Genomic DNA, 21427 nt, shown 5'->3' with positions numbered 1-21427 from the left:
CCCTCATTCTTGGCCCTCAAGCAACCCAAAATCACTTATCTTGGAGTCCTTGACCTCACACATAATTATTTCCTAACCCCCGAGTATTATCACTTCAATATTAATAATACTATACACTCCAATGCATCAAGGAAAATTCACAATTCACAAGCAAGACACATTTTATCATTTATTCTAAAATAAACAATTTTATTCATCAAAGTCGAGTCTTACAAATGTGGTGGCAGATGCGCTGAGTCGAAAGAGCTTGCACGTCTCAGCAATGATGATAGAGAAACTAAAGCTATTGGAAGCGTTCAGAGATCTGAACCTAGCAGTAGAATTGAGGCCAAGACAGATGAAGTTTGGCATGGTTGTCGTGACAAGTGAATTTCTAGGGGAAATTAAGCGAAGTCAAGAGGAAGACCAGGATTTCCAAGAGCAGATGAGGAAGAATGAAGGCGAAAAGCTAACCAAAGGAAGGGATGGATTGTGGAGATTTCACGAGCGGCTATACATCCCGGAAGATAAGGAGTTGAGAGAAAGAATCTTGGAAAAAGCACACAGAAGCGCTTTGAGCATACATCCAGGATTCACCAAAATGTATCGAGACATGAAGGAAAGATTTTGGTGGCCCGGAATGAAGAAAGACATCATGAAGAAGGACTTGTCTGACATGTCAAAAGGCGAAAGTAGAGCATCAGAAACCCTCTGGAGAATTGAGACCTCTAGAGATACCAGAATGGAAATGGGAGAGCATTTCCATGGACTTTGTTACCGGATTACCAAGAACTCACAGCAAGAACGATGCTATTTGGGTAATTGTAGACCGACTTACCAAGTGCGCGCATTTCGTAGCGGTAAACATGACATACTCACTAGAGAAATTAGCAAGGATATATGTGAAGGAAGTAGTGAGACATCATGGAATACCGGCAAGCATAGTTTCGGACAGAGATCCGTGGTTTACATCACAATTATGGAAGAACCTGCACAAGGTCTTATGAACAAATTTGAAGTTTAGCTCAGCATATCACCCCCAGACGGACGGACGGACAGAAAGAACCATTCAAACGCTGGAAGACATGTTGCGAGCATGCGCTTTAGGGGAGCAAGGCAGTTGGGAGGATTGTTTGCCATTAGTGGAGTTTTTGTATAACAATAGTTTCCACTCAAGCATAGGAATGGCACCATTTGAAGCATTGTACGGGAGGAAGTGTAGGACCCCGTTGAGTTGGTTGGATGAAGGAGACAAGTTAGTACTAGGACCCGACATAGTGCAAGATATGTCGGAAAAGGTGAAAAGAATCAGAGAAAAGCTTAGGATAGCACAGGATAGGCAGAAAGCTTACTATGATCGTAGGAGAAAACCCTTAGAATTTGAAGAGGGAGACCATGTTTTCCTCAGAGTTAATCCAATTACAGGGATAGGAAGGTCAATTGAGTCGAAAAAGCTTACACACTACCGCCATCTTTGTCAAACTTGCACGATGTGTTTCATGTTTCCCAAATGAAGAAATACATCCCCGACCCTTCTCATGTGATAAAACCTGAACATATAAAACTCAAGGAGAACTTAACATACACGGTCGAACCTAAAAAGATATTGGATAGAAGGATGAAACAACTTAGGAAAACGGAAATCCCGTTAGTGAAAGTAGCTTGGAGTGAGGGGGAGGATGAAGAAGCTACTTGGGAATTAGAAGAGGATATGAGAAGGACATACCCTCAACTGTTTAGTATTTTAGGATGTGAATTTTGGGGACGAAATTCTCAAAAAGGAGGGGAAAGTGTAACATCCCACCAACCAGGTAAAGACCTCATAGGCGACGCGAAACCCTAAAGAGTCGGAATAGGTGAATATTCGCTAATAGTATAATTATACTATATAATATACGTATAATATATATATATATATGTGTGTGTGTGTGTGTGTGTGTGTGTGTGTATGCGTGTATGTGTGAATATTTTATTTTAGTACTTGTTTGCACGTAAATCGAGACGTCGGTCAATCGACTTTAAATCGACCCGGCAATAGAAGTACCAAAGACATGGTCATAATAACTCCAAAAGAGGATGAACTCGAGATAGAGGTAGGATAGGCTAAATAGATGATCTGGTCACATCTCTTGGCAATGATAGATACATTGTCTCAGAGTGATCGAAATCCGAATCAAGGTAGAAGAGTGATACCTTAATCACTCTAAAGAGATGATATTGAACCTTGAGAAGTGTAATACACTCTAATTTAGCACTAAAAGACCTAAACCAGTATAATATTGCATCACTTTTGTCCCGACATGGAAAATGATAAAGAAATCCACCAATCTGTGCCCTAGGATTTGTGTGAAAATGACCTAGGCATGCAATCAGCCATTACACCATGCAAACCTCACCTCTGATTGCTTTTGACCCTTCCCAAGCTGCAGCTACACAACCTCAAGCCCTAGAATAATCCTCATGCATGAAAAGCCATTGGTGGTGCAACTTCGATTAGGGTTAAGCTTGATTTAGCAAGTTAACCATCCTACAACCTATTTAAAGCTTACCACACGACTCCACGCGACCCCAGCTACCCACAGAGTGCCCTAGAACCCAGAGAGAGCGAAGAGAGAGCCCTAAAAGAGAGTGAAACCGAGACGAAGTTCTGGAACTTCTCCTCTTCGAATCTCTCAAACCACAGCGAGTTAGGTCCCCATTCTTGTTCCATTGAGTTCTTGGAGAGGAGAGGAAGAGAATCGACTAGTCTTGGTCAATTTTTGGTCGAGGAACGAAGGATTCACCATTTCCGGCGAAGCTCCAGTGAGTCCCCGACCTGTAACTCACCCTTTCTCCCATCTCCGAGCACTTCAGCCACACCCACGATCACCATTCAACTCCCCACAACCTGTAGACCAAGTTCTAGTACCCAGAATAGCACGGCGGTGACGTTTCACGACCCTCCGATCATCTTCTCGAGCGAGCATCATCGTCTCCGGTGAGTAAGCTTCTGCAACTTGCTCGTTTTAGCTCGATTTTGATCCAAATTGATCCCTTAAGCATGCTAGGACATAATTAGGAAGATTTAGACTAGTTTTAGGACCTGAATCGTTGTGAATTGATGGAACCAATTCATGAACTTCGAACCTCAAACTGAGCTATCGGGTTGGACATTTAGCCACGAATTGGTGCGCTAAATTGATCCTCCTGCACTACTGGAAGGTCGTAGGAGCTTTTAGGATAGCTAATTGTAGCAATTGAACCCTGAAGAGGAAAGCCCCAATTTCACCTCGCGGGCAGCCTCTGAAATCGCTAATTGGCACTGTTAGAGTGCCCAGAAACTAAAATTGATGATTCCATTGAACTCAGGAGGTAGAAAACTATAGGAATGGACTCTTAGATATTAGTTTTAGGCTCAGTTTATAGATTACTTAGTTTGCAAGTAGACTTTGAATTATGTGCTTAAAATAAGTGATTCTGAACCTGAGCATAAGCTGAGAACAGTAAATTGGACTTAACAGAACCTAAAATCATTAGAACAATGAGCAGATGAAGACTTAGAAGTCATAACCTAGTTACTAATTTAATTTGCATAATATGGCTTAGGAAATTAAAATAATTAAATAGTAATATTTTAGCTTAAGTTAGATTAGAAGACTAATGACTTAGGAACAATAAGGGCAGGAGATTTATGTCAGAATAGGAATAATGAGGTCAGAGATGATAATGAGTGGTATTTAGATAAAAATGAAATTAGTTTGCATAATATGATTAGATAATTAAGTTGTGGTATTTTGGATTAATAATTAAGCTAGATAATAATCATAGTAATAATAATAATAATAATAATAATAACAAACATTTAATGCCTTGATTAGCCTATCGTAACGCAAGCATAATCAATGATGCAGAGGGAGCTATCTCAGACTTACAAGATCCTCAATTGGTAAAGGATAGAGGTAAGGGGGGTTATACAAGACCTTGTCTTGGTACACAACTCATAAGTAAATTGTTATTACGATAGAAAGCATATTATTATTTGCTTATGTGTTATTGGATGTATGATTGGATGTTGTGCTTGAAGAGTGAATGTCGGATGAAATGTTATGCTGAATTGCTATGGTTGTGACTCATGCTTGAAGTGTTGCACATTAGTAAGGGATGACAGTACACTATGGAATATAGTGATACTTAGGATTCTGAGCCTAAATGGCATGGTATCAGGATTGTCTCTGATACGTTGAAGCAGCTGAGGTAGTGGGAAGATGGAATGGATAATCCTCGATTTAATGAGTTACCGATACTTGCTTTTGGAAATTGACCTACCTATAACACTTTAGAATCACCCGTAGGATAGATAGAGTAAATAAATAAATAATGATAATGGAATAAGTGAGCCCTTTTCTCTAAGTAATTAAAAAGTACATAACCATTTAATGGCGGATTAGAAATCCCGCTTGTATTCCTAAAACTACCTGATCTTATTAAAGATCTCACCTCTATAACAATTATGGTGTACTGACTCAAAGTAAGGCTGCAGATGCTTGTTTCTAATTTATTAGAAACTTAATGGAAGTATAAGGGGGAGACGATTGATACTTGAAGATACACTTAAGGAGCAATAAGGAGTAGGAAAGTATTGTCATTACCACTAAGAGAGTGGGAATACAGAGACGCCAAAGGTGGTCATGTTCAGAGATGAATTGACCCGGGATTTACGCGATGGCCCCACCTCTCCATCAGCTACCGGCAGGGTCCCGGAAAGGCCGGCCTGATGTGATGTAACAGGGACCTCATAGTCGTGTACTTTTGTCTGTGAGCTACTGAGCGATCATTGTCCGGTAAAGAGTGGACTGTAAGGAGTGTCCATGTTCCTGAGACGACTTTCTGAAGATAACGAAGCAATAGCTTCGGGCCCATAAATCATTCTCATCACATGATAAAGAAAATAATAAAAAGGTTGGCGATGAACTCACCATATCCTACGAAGTAGTGAGAGAAGTCAATTCGAAGGACGGAGACATAAGGTGGATTTAATCATACTGCATTATTACTTGTGTTTGCTAACATGTGTGTAATTAATGATATGTTAACTTGAATTTTGGCGTTTATCTTATCTGATGTGTATTATTGTGCAAAGTTGCGTATGACTCACCCTTGCACTTATTTTATAAAAGCAGATAACAGGTGTGACAATGAGCATCCCTCCAGTCCTCGCGATCCACGCTGATTTCCCGTCCCGTCCTGGCTGGCATGTTGGCCCAGTAACATGATACTGCTTTTATCAGGGACTCACGATTTTGTGGTGCATGGATCCAGGAGCAGGGTATATCGGTTTTCCCGTGACGCTCCCTATGGTGTTCTCATTCTTCCTGCCGACCCACGCTCAACATGTTGGTCCGTAGTGAAGGTATGAAAAACGGTAGAAAGGGGGGGTTTGAATAACGTTTTCAGTATAAAACTTCCACCTTAAAGATTTTGACAAATCTTTCGAGAACTTAAGTGCTAAAGATAAGAGATAGAAAAGCACACAAGGATTTTATCCTGGTTCACTTGATAAATCACTCAAGCTACTCCAGTCCACCCGTTAAGGTGATTTCTTCCTTCTTAGAATGAAGGCAATCCACTAATCAGGTAAGAGTTACAACTGCACTTGAAACCTACAAGTGACTAACAATTACACTGACTTAGCTCACACTAAGATTCACTCTCTTAGTCTTCTCTAGGATCCGATCAACCTTGATCTCCTAAAGGAACTAAACAAACTGTTTATCAAAGAATTGTTTACAAGAGATTTGCTTCTAAAAAGCTAATAGTAAACTCAATGAATTTCAGATGAAAGAAAAACTTAGAAGATTTTAAGATTGTCTTGTGTATGTGAATGCTTCTAGCCGTTTCTTTCAGTCTTCAGCCTCTTTATATACTCCAAGGATTAGGGTTGAGCAATGCATGGGAAATGCTACCGTTGGAGGGCAGTTCTGGAAAATCCAGCTTCTGCTGTGGCTGAGAACGTTAGGTAGGTCGTCAGGAAGGTACAGTAGCTTTTGTACTTGGATAGCGACGCGACCTTTAAACCTAGGAGACTTCTGATCAGGGGAATGCTTCATATTGGAACTTGTGAAGCCGGTTGATCAGAGTCAGAGGGAAAGCACAGATCCTCTGACCATTGTATCTTCTGATTCTGAACGCAGACGGAAGAACATGGCCTTCAGAGTTTCTTGCTTCTGGACTTCAGAGTTTCCACTATTTAGCTTCTGGATCTTCAGAGTCTTCTACACCATCAGAACATCTGAACCTTCAGTGTTTCTTGGTTATCAGAACTTCTGGATCTTCAGAGCTTCTAGCGACTGAGTCCACATCAGAGTTTGTATAACTTCAGAACTTCTGAAGCTTTTCCACTGTTCATACTGAACATGGTGAATGCGAAAGCGTTGCTTCGGTCACTCTTTATACACAGTGCTTCTGATTCGTGTGAGATTGAGTTGAGGTCAGAACCTGCAAATAGCACACTCAGAAAAACACGTTAGAGTACCACAATTGTTCATATCAAAAGGTTAACTTGTAATCATCAAAACATAGAGTTGTACTACTAGATCAAAACTTGATCTTACAATCTCCCCCTTTTTGATGATGACAAAACTAAAATTTTTGATGAACAATTCTTAAACATTAAACTGAATTCACTCAGAGTTTAGAGATATAGAATAAGACTCATCCTGATGTGAATAGTTTATCTTGCTCATTCTGAATTCAAGTCACTGCTTGATTCTGAGCTTAGCTCCCCCTGAATCTAATACTTGATGAAAACGTTAGTAAAGTCTAGATTCTGAGCTAAATAATATAAGAGTTCAGAGTGAAAAACTTATGACATAGATGAAAACCGAGTAATCAGAGCGCATAAGTAATCAGAGTCATGAACAAGGTATCAGAGTCTTGGGTATCAGAGTCAACTTATAATCACTTCAGAAGAAGTGAAATGTATTCCTTGTATTTGCCCAGTGACACATCTATGGTCATGAAGGTGGAACTCTTAAAATCTCCAAAAGAAAAATAAATCACACTAACACATCTTACACATCAAAAACTGGGTTTACTCCCCCTTTTTGTCATAAGCAAAAAGCTTGGGGTGTGAAAAACTTAGCTTGAAGTACAAGGTACTCCCCCTTAGAGAAGGTCTAAGTTTAAAGGAAATGAAATCGATGCAAGAATCAGAGTTAGGCGAAATAAATAGAAGAGTTAATGCAAGAGAAGAACATTTACCACCGGTCAAGTGAGTAAAGAGAAGGGTCAGTTACCAAGAACTTATCCTCGAGAAACCGTAGGAGCATTAACTTTCAGAGAGAAAGTGAAGCCTATATAAAGCGTTGGAGAGAAAGGTAAGCTTCACACCTCTAATAATTTTCAGTAAGAAAAAAATGGCATCATACAACATAGCACTAGAAGAGCTGAGGAAGAAGGCCTTTGAGGAGGACTTGTTCCTGAACATCAGGCATCCAGAGGGTACAACGACCATCGCGGAGCTAACACGGACACTGCTGGAAGAGGACCTGCGTCCAGAGTTGGAGAGAGACCTGAAGGAATTTCTTGCGTTCGTTGAGGAGGTGCAAGAACTCAGCCGGCTTGAACTCAAGCTGCTGGAAGAAAAAAAAAGTTTGGAAGAGAAGCTCAGGACTTCAGAAGAGATTCTGGAGAGGGATGAGCTAAAGGTCAGACTCAGCAACATCCAGCATGTACTGGAGCGTCTGGAGAAGGATAGGTCAGAGCAGCGCCAGGAGTGCAGAAGAATGAGGAGGAATCCTCCATTCTAGAATTTAGGGAAATAATTCGATGATGTAAACACAAAGAATGTATGATGTAAACGGTAACATATCATGTATAAAAGGATTTTTGCAACCATTTGAGACACAAATATATATATAGATGCATATATAATCACAAATGAACAAGAGAATAAATAAGGAAAAAGAAACAGAGTTTAACAAAAATAAAACAAAGTTAAAGAAAAAGAAAGAAAAAAAACGAAGAGATCCTAAAAACTAAGGTTTGTCAGTTCGTCTCAGAAGTTCCATCATCATGTGCTTCATCTCAATCAGCATGGATTCATGAATGTCAAGACGCTGTTCCATGATGTTGAGTCGGGATGAGCTTGGCTGAGTAGAACTGGAAGGAACATTCTGAGCAGCTTGAGGATCTGGAATGGAAGCAGAAGCAGCAGGAGTAAACACAACTGGTGCAAGTGCTTGGCATCGAAGAGCTTCAGCCTCAGCTTCAAGTCGCTCTGCCTCAAGTCTGGCTTGTTCAGCTTGAGCTGCTGCAAGACGTGCAGCTTCTTCTGCTTGAGCCTTCTTTCTCTTGGCTTCTTCAATAGCTTCAAGAAGCTTATTTCTCTGTTCTTGTTCATGAAGAGCCACCCTTCGAGCAAACCTTTGCTTTGCAGCCTCAATGCTCTGACTTCCCTCTGCATGCAGGAGCTGCATCATAATTGGAACTTGAGCCACTAGCCAAGTGCCCAGATTGTTCCACTCATCAGCCACACATTCAGCATTCTCACTGAGGTCAGTCTGACCGTGCACATTGCGGAGCCTCAAAGAGGCTTCATGATAGAAAATATTGATGCACTCAGAGAGAGATGTGGGTTGGAGGTGAGTATAGGGAATTATGGAGAGGTTGGGTTCAGGTGAGGCTGGGTGGTTGCTGCTATGAGCTTCAGAGGCACCTTGTGGAGAACCAATGTTAAACATTCGAGTATTGGGTTCAGAGGTTCCAAGGTGAGGGTCTGAAGTTTCAACCAGAGGATGGGGTGATCTAACCGAGGATTGGTTAGACACTGAATGTTCGGGTTCAGGTTCTGGTTGAATAGGCTCTTGTTGGTCAGGGGCAGGGTGAGCTTGTTGAGCCAAAGGGTCTGCCTCTTGTAAAGGATTGGCCAAGATAGGTTCATCTGGGTCAACTAGACATTCAGGTCGAGGGCCAGGATATCTCCTAGGGCTTGGACAGGTGAGGTAATACTCCTCTAAGGTAGACACCTTTTCTTTTCTAACCTCCATGAATTTTCTAATAGATTCAGAGTTATTGGAGGGAGAAGAATCAGCAACATTGGTCGGGAAGGATACAGGTGTATAGGCTGTGGAAGAGTCTGTATCCGTGGCTCTGGCAGCAGGACGTGCTGATGCTCTGGGAACAGAGTGATCAGACGTTCTGGGTTGTGGTTCTGGTTGGTTGGGCTCTGGTTGTTCATGGATGATGGGTTCAGAAGATAATGGGTCGTATGGAATGGTAAGGAGAGAGGTTGGTTCTTCTGACCTAGAGGGTTGGTTCTGAAGCAAATTCCAGAGAGGTGCTTCAGTAGGGGAAGGTTGAAAGAAGGAAGATCTTGGGGAATGTGGTGGAGTGGTGGTTTGTGCGGCTGGTTGGGATTCAGGAATAGGAGTGAAGGGATTTGAGGAGTGTTGGAGCAAGGCAGAAATAGGGAGTGCATCAAATAAATTCAAATCATCATCAGAGGCAAGTGCAGGCTTACTTGGATGTGCTGATGATCTAGTCACTCTGGCAGGAGGTTCAGTCCTTCTGACCACTTCAGCAGCTGGTTCCACCCGAGTAGGCTTCACCACGATTCTGACCGTCTTCTTCTTCTTTTTGGGAGGACCATCCTCATTGTCACTATCATCACCATCATCAGGCTTTCTCTTCGTCTTCTTTGTGACCAGAGGAACATCGGATTCCTCAGAAGATTCGTCCAGTAGCATCTTCCTCTGAGCTTTCTTCTTGGGAGGAGAAGGAAACTCTGGAGCTGGCGGTAGTCTGCTGACGAAATCATCAAGGTCAATTTCGAATCCTTGAGCCCTGAGGTCTTCAACATAGCACCTGATGGCGTCAGGATTGTCTGCCTGAGTCCACAGAGGGTAGTCATTCAGAGGCATCCTTCTACCTCTGATCTCAGAAGATGTGTCTTCATGAGCAGGAGCAATCTTCTTCTGGACCAAACCCATCTTCTTCAGAGAATTTGCAGTGAAGACATCACTGACAATTGTGCTAAGATCTTCTACACATCCAGCATTAACCAGATCTTGCACCAGGTTGCTTTCAATGAGAAAGTCTGAGAGCAGCCTCCCAAAAGGGATATATTTGATTGCAGACTTGATGGAGGCAGTGGTGCGAGACTTCCGGATGCATTCCTTCAAGTAGGAGAACAGGAAGTAGGGAAGGCAGATCTTCTTCTGATCTTGGATGAAGAACAACATCACCTTCTGGTTGAAGTTGATGTAGTCTGGAGAACTGCCCTTCGGTCTCTGGTTTATGCAGTGAAGCAGGATCTTGTGCCAGATCCTGAGCTTGGGATGAAGGTCCATCACCTTGTAACTCGTCTTGCCTGGTTTGAAGGTGGTGTACAGGGCCTGGTTGATTGTATCCTTGGTGCTGGGTTTCAGCTTCGATTCCGTGAGTTGGAAACGATACCCATAAGCAGTGTCTGCACCCAGCAGATTCACGAACGACTTCTCGGTGATGATGATCTTTCTTCCGAGAATGTAAGATACCACCTGAGTATCATCGCAGTCGGCGTGCTTCCAGAATTCCTTGACCAATCTATCATACACCGGTCCTCGAAGTCTGTTGAAGTAATTTCCCCAACCTTGAGCTTGGACTTCGGGACGAAGATCATACCCATTTGTAGCCAGGTTGTCGAGGTTGAATCTCCATTCTGCCAGGACTTTGAGTTCCTCAAGAGGATATACACAGTGAACGGCACAGCCCCGTTCTGCAATTGGAAGAATCTGCTCTTGAGCTTGAACTGGATCTGGTGTCGGATTCTCAGGGCCCCTTTGACCCGTTGCCAGACCAACTACCATGTGAGGGAACTGAGGTGCATCTGCAGTAGATCTTCTGGTTTGTCTCACCATCTTTGAAGCGGTTGAAGGTTTGAGGTAGAAGATGAAGGTTGAAAGATGAAGAGAGATCGAGAGAGAAATCGAGAAAAGGCGGTTTTGAAAAAGCAGAGAGAGCGAGAGTAAAAACCGGAAGTGAAAGAGAACGTGTGTGTATAGTGGGTTTTATCAAATAACCGTTGTTGATTCAAAAAGCACTTTAAGATCAACGGTTGAAAATTAAAGATAGTAGTAACAGTAAAATACACAATCACACACAGGAGAGAAGCATATCTACACACAATCATAACAGACTGTCACACGGGCACAAGGAACTATGCATCAGAAAAACTGACACACACGTTGTTGTCTCAGCTTCAGAGTCAGTACCAGTGGGTACACACACTCTGATTGAGTTACCTTCTGGACTAGACATCTTCTGATCAAGAAGTATCATAGTCAGAGGTTCTGATCCATCTTCACTCTGGACAAAAGTCCATGTTTAGATTTTTCAGAATAAAATTAAATCTATCCTCTGCTAAGGGCTTTGTAAAGATATCTGCCCATTGATGGTCAGTATCAACAAACTTCAGAAGAAGTACGCCCTTCTGTACATAATCTCTAATAAAGTGATACTTTACCTCGATGTGCTTTGCCCTTGAATGCAAGATAGGATTCTTACTCAATGAGATTGCAGCAGTGTTATCACAATAGATTGGGATATTGCTCTCAAGGATCTGATAATCCTCCAGCTGATGTTTCATCCAGAGCATCTGAGTGCTGCATATTGCTGCTGAGATGTATTCTGCCTCTGCAGTTGATAGTGCAATGGTTGATTGCCTCTTGCTTGCCCATGAGACTAGATTGCTTCCCAGAAATTGACAATTTCCAGAAGTACTTTTTCTCTCTGTTCTATCTCCAGCATAATCAGCATCACAGTAACCTGAAAGCTTATACTCTGATGTTTTCTTATACATCAAGCCAAGGTTAGTGGTGCCTTTCAGATACCTTAGGATCCTCTTAACAGCAGTTAAGTGGGTTTCCCTTGGATCTGATTGGAAACGAGCACATAAGTGAACACTAAATAATATATCTGGCCTAGATGCAGTTAAGTATAGAAGAGAACCTATCATGCCACGATAGAGCTTATGACATACTTTACCACTTTTATCTTCTTTTTCCAGAATGCATGTAGGATGCATTGGAGTTTTGGCCACTGTAGATTCCAGCATATTGAACTTCTTCAGAAGTTCTTTAGTGTACTTGCTCTGATGGATATATGTTCCTTCTGGTGTTTGATCAACTTGTATTCCCAGAAAGTACTTTAATTCTCCCATCATACTCATCTCAAATTCAGCCTGCATCATCTCAGAAAATTCTTTGCATAGAGATTGATTAGCAGAACCAAATATAATATCATCAACATAAATTTGAACAATTAAGATATCATCTTTATAAGTCTTGCAAAAAAAAGTTGTATCTACTTTACCCCTTACAAACTCATTCTCCAGAAGGAATGAGCTAAGTCTCTCATACCATGCTCTGGGAGCTTGCTTCAGACCGTAGAGTGATTTCTTCAATTTGAACACATGGTCTGGTTTCTTCTCATCTTCAAAACCAGGGGGTTGATGAACATAGACTTCCTCTGAGATATAACCATTTAGGAAGGCACTCTTTACGTCCATCTGATGTAGAACTATGTTGTGATTTACTGAGAAAGAGATCAACAGTCTGATTGCCTCCAGTCTTGCTACTGGAGCAAATGTTTCAGTGTAGTCTATTCCTTCCTGCTGGCTATAGCCTTGAGCAACTAGCCTTGCCTTGTTTCTGACTACATCTCCTTTCTCATTCAGCTTGTTTCTGAATACCCACTTCGTTCCAATGACATGGACACTCTCAGGTTTCTTCACTAAGCTCCAAACATCATTCTTGGAGAATTGATTCAATTCTTCTTCCATGGCCAGAATCCAATCCTTGTCCTGAAGAGCTTCATCTATGGACTTGGGTTCAACTAAGGACACCAATCCTTTCAGACTCAGCAAGGTCTCTTCAGAGGGTCTGAAGGCAGATCTGGTTCTGACTGGTTCGTCTTTGTTGCCCAGAATCAATTCCTTAGGGTGAGCTGCAGTGATTCTGCTCTTCTTCAGAGTTTGTGAGTTAGAGGGACCAGCTTCTTCCTCTGGTTCATCTTCCTCTGGCTCATCTTTCTCTGGAGCTTTGCCTTTGTCAGAAACATTAATGCTTAAATCTGCAAACTTTTCAACTAGCTTTGACTGGTCAGAGTCAAGCTTATCATCAAATCTAACATGAATAGATTCTTCAATAGTCTTAGCATCAGTATTATAAAATCGAAAACCTTTAGATCTCTCAGAGTAACCGAGTAATAGACACTTAGAAGACTTAGCATCAAATTTATGCAATCTATCCTTAGTATTGAGAACATAACAAACACATCCAAAAGGATGAAAATAAGAAATGTTGGGTTTTATGTTCTTCCACAATTCATAAGGAGTCTTATTCAGAATTGGTCTTACAGAGATTCTGTTCTGAATGTAACATGCTGTATTTACTGCCTCTGCCCAAAAGGGCTTAGCCATGCCAGTTTCTTGGAGCATGGTTCTAGCCATCTCCTGAAGAGTTCTGTTCTTCCTCTCAACAACACCATTTTGTTGAGGAGTTCTGGGACAAGAGAAATCATGTGCAATTCCATAGGAATCAAACAGACTCTCAAACTTATCATTCTCAAACTCTCCACCATGGTCACTTCTGACACGCACAATCCTACAAGCCTTCTCGTTTTGCACTTGAGCAATAAAGGTAGAGAACACAGCATGAGACTCATCCTTGCGGGTTAGAAACTTTACCCATGTCCAGCGGCTATAGTCATCAACGATAACCATCCCATATCTCTTGCCACCTATAGACTCAGTTTTCACTAGTCCAAAAAGGTCGATATGCAGAAGTTCCAACGGCCTTGAGGTTGAGACAACATTCTGTAAGATCAAGTTTTGGTCATGTGGTACAACTCTATGTTTTGATGATAACAAGTATTTATTTGTGGATGAACAACTATGATACTCTAATGTTTGTCTTGGGTGTTTTTGACAAACAGGTTCTGATTCTGACACCAGAAGATATATTCGTCAGAAGTTCTGAAGATCAGAAGATCTGAGGATCAGAGGATCTGAAGATCAGAGGATCTGAGGATCAGAGGATCTGAAGATCAGAGGATCTGAAGATCAGAGGATCTGAAGATCAGAGGATCTGAGGATCAGAGGATCAGAGGATCAGAAGATCTGAAGATCAGAGGATCTGAAGATCAGAGGATCTGAAGATCAGAGGATCTGAGGATCAGAGGATCAGAGGATCAGAAGATCAGAGGATCAGAAGATCTGAAGACCAGAAGCTCTGAGGGACCAGAGGCTCTGAAGGTTCAGAAGCTCTGAAGGTCCAGAAGCAGAAGTTACGAAGGTCAGAGGATCCAAGCATCCCTCTGACTCTGATCACCAAGCTTCACAAGTTTCAACACGAAGCATAACTCTGATCAGAAGTCTCCTAGGTTAAAAGGTCAAGTCGCTATCCAAGTACAAAAGCAAGTGTACCTTCCTGACGACCTACCTAACGTTCTCAGCCACAGCAGATTCTGGAAGTTCCAGAAATGCCCTCCAACGGTCATATTCTCTCAACAGAAATATCCTTTGCACCTTGGACTATAAAAGGCTGAAGAAAAGAAGAAAGCAAGAGTGAGAGAAAACAAAGAGCTGCAATACAAGAAAAGATTCAAGCCTCTACTTTCTTCGTCTATTCTTATTTGGTTTACACTCAGCTTATTTAGAAGCAAACCTTTGTAAACACCAACCTCAAACAGTTGTTTGATTTTCCTTAAGGGACCGGGTAGGTCAGTATCCTTAAGAAGACTAAGAGAGTGAATCTTAGTGGTGATTCCTTTAGGAGATCAAGGTTGATCGGATCCTAGAGAAGACTAAGAGAGTGAATCTTAGTGATAGCTAAGTCAGTGTATTGTTAGTCACTTGTAGGTTTCAAGTGCAGTTGTAACAATTATCTGATTAGTGGATTGCCTTCATTCTAAGAAGGAAGAAATCACCTTAACGGGTGGACTGGATTAGCTTGAGGGATTTATCAAGTGAACCAGGATAAAATACTTGTGTGCTTTTGTCTTCTCTCTATCTTTATCCGCTGCACCATCTATCTTAGAGAAACCGAAAAGATTTACTTTAAATCTTAAGGGGAAAGTTTTTATATTGAAAACGCTATTCAACCCCCCCTTCTAGTCGTTTTTCACACCTTCACATTCTTTGCCTTGAAAGGGACTTTTGTGAATTTGCCTTTCTGACATGCTTCACAAAGAGCGTCTGAAGCGAACTTCAGATTGGGTAAGCCCCTGACAAGGTTTAGCTTGCTCAGCTGAGAAATCTTTCTCATACTGGCATGCCCTAACCGTCTATGCCATACCCACTGCTCTTCATTAACAGACAGAAGGCACTTCACATTCTGAGCCTCCAACTCAGATAATCTGATCTTATAAATGTTGTTCTTCCTCTTGCTGTTAAACAGAACAGAGCCATCGATCTGACTTACAGCCCGGCAGGACTTTTGATTGAATATAACATCATAACCCTTGTCAGCTAATTGACTTATAGACAATAAGTTATGTGTTAAGCCATCTACCAATAACACATTATCAATGCATGGACTACTATCTACACAAATAGTACCAGTACCAACAATTTTACCCTTTTCATTTCCTCCAAAGCCAACTTCGCCTCTAGGCTTAAGTTTCAGCTCTCGGAACATACGCCTTTCTCCCGTCATGTGACGCGAGCATCCACTGTCCAGATACCATGATTGGTGTTTCAGTGGAGCTATTAAGGATATCTGCAACATAGATAATCTTGTCCTTAGGTACCCACTTTCTGGGTCCTCTCTTGTTAGTTACCCCAGAGGTTCTGATCACCTTGGGTGTCTCAACATGATATTTTAAAGGAATATTTGCATGATATTTAGTCATAGAGAAAGATCCCTTTTTAAGAGGGTTTTTAGCAACTTTAGCAGGTACAGGATCAGGCAAGATGGTACCAGAGGGAACAAAGCATTCATATAAGGATTTAGCTTTAGACACAGAGGGCTCATTTCTAATTGGTTTAGAATAGCCAATGCCATGCATTCCATTTCTGCTAACGCCATAGATCATTGAAGCCATTAAGCTTCTATCCACGCTTTTAGCTAGGAATCTTTGAAAAGACTTTTCATACTTAGATTCATTTCTACAATCAGAGGCATCACATGCAACAATTTCTTCTAACTTAGCAATTTGGTTCTTATGCACAGAGTTAGAATTGATCAAGGCATGATTATCATTTTTCAAATCAGAAATAATTTTCTCATGTTCAGAAGGAGTCTTGGAAACAGCAGATAAGTTCTTTTTCAGCTTCTTATGCTTAGACAATAAGGAGTTATACTTATCCATAATATCAGACAATGCATGTTTCAGTTCAGAGGTAGAGAAAGAAGCGAATACCTCGTTTTCATCGTCAGAGGTAGAGAAAGAAGCGAATACAGCAGATAAGTTCTTTTTCAGTTCTTGGATTTGATGCTGATCTCTGGGATCACATTGTCGATGGCTACACTCGCCCTGTTGATGAAGATGGAGAGAAGATTCCAAAAGACAAGATGACTGAAGCTCAAAAGAAAATGTACAAAGATCATCACAGAGAAAGAACTATCTTGCTGAGTGCTATCCCATATGAAGAATATGAGAAGATCACAGACCGTGATTCTGCCAAGGCGATCTTCGATTCCTTGAAGATGTTAGTGTTTCATGCATTCCCATGCATTTGTACTTTTATTTGTGCATTTGGATTAGTTTAGTAGTTTTATGATTTTATAGGGACTTTAATTACATTTTAGCAAGTTTTGAGTCTTTTGTTAATTGTCATTAGTTTTGAGTCCCTTGTGCAATTAAATGGTTGGTATTCTTGATATTTTTTCCTTGAGCTTTGATGAGAATAATCAGGTGAAACTGAAGAAGAAGAAATGTCAAGAAGCTTGGTGAATTGAACGGATGCTTAAAGAGGCTTAAAGAGGAGTAAAAAGGAGTTAAAATGAAGATTAAGGGGTTTTCCAGAGTGTTTAGAGCGCCTAGGCGTGCTCCATTGGCGCCTAGGCGCCAATTGCTATTTCCAGGATTTTGGAATTGGCGCCTAGGCGTGCTTAATTGGTGCCTAGGCGCCAATTGCCTGCCAGAGGCACATTTTCAGCTTGAATTGGGGCTCAGGCGTGCAAAATTGGCGCCTAAGTGCCCGGAATAGCCCAGACTCGTGATTTTTGCCCATAAATAGGATTTTAGTCATTTTCTCTTGTATCTTTTCATACTTTGTAAAACTCAGAGGTTGAGGTTCATCTAGGAGAGTGAGAGAAGGTTTCCAAGCTTGTAATTCAGGTTCTTAGCCAAGCATGGCTCTTGGCTAATCTATCTTCTTTTGCTTTGGTTTTCCTTGTAAGACATTTCATATTTGAGTTATAATCTTAAGTTCTTTCCCACATGTCTTCTTCTTTCCTTGAATCCCATTTTCTGAATATCAATCTAAGCTTGTATGCATGCTTGCTTTATGCTTTTCTATAATCAGAACGGTGGTTTGTTATAGATTAGTGAACCGTTTTGGGATTACCCCTTCTATGCTTGCTACTAGGAATAGAGGAAGGGTTGGGGTGAAGGTATGAAAAACGGTAAAAAGGGGGGGGGGGTTTGAATAACGTTTTCAAGATAAAACTTCCACCTTAAAGATTTTAACAAATATTTTCGAGAACTAAGTGCTAAAGATAAGAGATAGAAAAGCACACAAGGACTTTTATCCTGGTTCACTTGATAAATCCCTCAAGCTAATCCAGTCCACCCGTTAAGGTGATTTCTTCCTTCTTAGAATGAAGGCAATCCACTAATCAGGTATGTGTTACAACTGCACTTGAAACCTACAAGTGACTAACAATACACTGACTTAGCTCACACTAAGATTCACTCTCTTAGTCTTCTCTAGGATCCGATCAACCTTGATCTCCTAAAGGCAAACTATACAACTGTATATGAAGTTCTTGTTTACAAAGAAAGTGCTTCTAAAAAGCTTATAGTAAACACAATGAAATTCAAGATGAAAGAAAGCTTAGAAGGATTTGAATATTTCTTGCGCGTGTGTAAAATGCTTCTAGCCGCTTCTTTGAATCTTCATCCTCTATTTATACTCCAAGGATTAGGGTTGAACGTTGCATGGAAATGCTACCGTTAGAGGGCAGTTCTGGAAATTCCAGCTTCTGCTGTGGCTGAGGATGTTAGGTAGGTCGTCAGGATAGTACACTTTGCTTTTGTACTTTGGATAGTGACTTGACCTTAACCTCGTAGACTTCTGATCAGAGGAGCGCTTCGTGTTGGAACTTGTGAAGCTGATTGATCAGAGTCAGAGGGAAGCTTGGATCCTCTGACCGTTGTACCTTCTGATCTTCACTTCAGAGGATCAGTACATGGTCTTCAGAGCCAGTTGCTTCTGGACTTCAGAGTCTTTACTCTTCAGAGTCTGGATCGTCAGAGTCTTCTTCACCATCAGAGCTTCTGAGCCTTCAGAGTCTCTTGGTTGTCAGATCTTCTGGATCATCAGAGCTTCAAGTGAGCTGAGTCATTATCAGAGCTTGATTTACTTCAGATCTTCTGAAGCTTTTCCACTGTTCAGACTGAACATGGACAATGCGAAAGCGATGCTTGGGTCACTCTTTAAGCACAGTGCTTCTGATTTGTGTGAGATGAAATAGAGGTCAGAGCCTGTAAATAACACACTCAGAAGAACACGTTAGAGTATCACAATTGTTCATATCAAAAGGTTAACTTGTAATCATCAAAACATAGAGTTGTACTACTAGATCAAAACTTGATCTTACAATCTCCCCCTTTTTGATGATGACAAAACTAAGATTTTTGATGAACAATTCTTAAACAATAAACTGAATTCACTCAGAGTTTAGGGATATAGAATAAGACTTATCCTGATGTGAATAGTTTATCTTGCTCATTCTGAATTCAAGTCACTGCTTGATTCTGAGCTTAGCTCCCCCTGAATCTAATACTTGATGAAAACGTTAGAAAAGTCTAGATTCTGAGCTAAAAAATATAAGAGTTCAGAGTGAAAAACTTATGACATAGATGAATTGGAATAATCAGAGCGCATAAGTATTCAGAGTCAACGGACAGGTATCAGAGTCTTGGGTATCAGAGTCAAACTAAAATCACTTCAGAAGAAGTGAAATGTATTCCTTGTATTTTCCCAGTGACACATCTATGGTCATAAAGGTGGAACTCTTAAATTCTCCAAAATAAAAATAAATCACACTAACACAGCTTACACATCAAAAACTGGTTGTACTCCCCCTTTTTGTCATAAGCAAAAAGCCTGGGGTGTGAAAAACTTAGTTTGAAGTACAAGGTACTCCCCCTTAGAGAAGGTCTAAGTTTAAAATTAAAACGATGCATGAAACAGAGTTAGGCGAATTAAAGAGAAGAGTTAATGCAAAAGAAGAACGTTTACCATCGGCCAAGGGAGTAAAGAGAAGCTTCAGTTACCAAGGACTTAACCTCGAGAAACTGTAGCAGCATTAACTGTCAGAGAGAAAGTGAAGCCTATATAAAGCGATGAAGAAAAGGGTAAGCTTCACAACTCGATCAATACCATAATCAGAAATGGCTTCATACATGGTTGCACTAGAAGAGCTCAGAAGGAAGGCCTTCGAGGAAGACATGATCCTGAACATCCGGCACCCGGATGGTACACGAACAATACACGAGCTAACAACGACACTGCTTGAAGAGGACCTTTGTCCAGAGCTGGAAAAGGAACTGAAAGAATTCCTTTCCTTCGTGGAGGAAATCCAGGAGCTCAGCCATCTTGAGCTGAATTTGCTGGAAGTCAAGGAAGCTATGGAAAAGATGCTCAAGACGACAGAAGATAGTCTGGAGATGGAGGAGCTTAACATCAGACTCAACAACATCCAGTATTCATTGGATCGTCTGGAGAAGGAGAGGGTAGAGCAGCGCCAAGAGTGCAGAAGAATGAGGAATTATCCTCCATTCTAGAGTTAGGGACAAATGTATGATGTAATAACATAAATTATATGAATAAAGAAAAACATTTGCAAGCACAATGTCATTTATATATATATATGCAATGATAAACCAGAGTAAGTAATGTAAATGAAATAAAAAAAAGATAAAGTTAAGAAAAACGAAAGAAATCCTAAAACTAAGGATTGTCAGAGCGACGCAGGAGTTCCTGAAGAATTTGCTTCATGTTTGTCAGTAGAGTCTCATGAGTGTTGAGACGTTGTTCCAAGATGTCAAGTCTGGAAGAACTTGGCTGTGTAGAGCTTGAAGGAACATTCTGAGCAGATTGATGATCTGGAGTGGAATCAGAAGCAGCAGGAGTGAAAACCACTGGTGCCAGAGCCTGACATCTAAGAGCTTCAGCTTCAGCTTCAAGTCTCTCAGCTTCTAATCTTGCATTTTCAGCTTGTATAGCTGCTTGACGTCCAGCTTCTTCTGCTTGCTCTTTCTTTCTTCTGGCCTCTTCAACAGCTTCAAGTAACTTAGTTCTTTGTTGTTGTTCATGCAGAGCCACCCTTCTTGTAAACCGCTGCCTAGCAGCCTCTATCCTCTTATCCCTTTCTGCAATGAGATGACTCATCATAGCAGGAACCTGAGCAACTAACCAAGTACTCAGACTATTCCATTTTTCAGCAACAGAGTCAGGATCCTCACTCAGATCAGTATGACCTTTGACGTTACAAATCATCAGTGAAGCTTCATGATTAAAAACACTGATGCACTCAGAGAGAGAGGTTGGTCTTAGGTAAGTGTAGGGAACAATGGATAGGTTGGTTTCAGGAGAGGTTGGGTGGTTGCTGCTATTTGCCTCAGAGGCACCTTGAGGAGAACCAATGTTAAAAATTTGAGCATTTGGTTCAGAGGTTCCAAGGTGAGGTTCAGAGGTTTCAACCAGAGGATGTGGTGATCTAACCGAAGAGTGGTTAGACACAGAGTGTTCTGGTTCTGGTTGAATTGGCTCTTGATGGACAGGGTCGGGTTGAGCTTGTTGAGCCAAAGGGTCTGCCTCATGTAAAGGGTCAGCCAGGATAGGTTCATCTGGGTCAACTAGACGTTCAGGTCTAGGTCCAGGGTATCTCCTAGGGCTTGGGACCGTGAGGTAATATTCTGGGATGGCAGACACTTTTTCTTTTCTGACCTCCATGAATTTACGATGTGATTCAGAGTTATTGGAAGGGGAGGAGTCAGCAACGTTGATTGGGAATGATACAGGAGTATAGGCAGAGGAAGAATCTGTATCAGTGGTTCTGGCAGCCAGACGTTCTGATGCTCTGGGGACAGAGTGATCAGACGTTCTGAGTTCAGGTTCTGGTTGGACAAGAATTGTGGGTTCAGGTTCAGAGGGTTCAAGAATAATGGGTTCAGAGGTTAATGGATTGTATTGAATGGTAATGGGTGAGGTTGGATCAGAGGGTCCGGTAGGTTGGTTCTGAAGCATATTCCAGAG

Source organism: Lotus japonicus, chromosome 6 (genome assembly GCF_012489685.1).
Source record: "Lotus japonicus ecotype B-129 chromosome 6, LjGifu_v1.2".
Taxonomy (NCBI): domain Eukaryota; kingdom Viridiplantae; phylum Streptophyta; class Magnoliopsida; order Fabales; family Fabaceae; genus Lotus; species Lotus japonicus.
The sequence above is the reverse complement of the archived record's forward strand: the minus strand, read 5'-3'. Positions refer to the sequence as shown.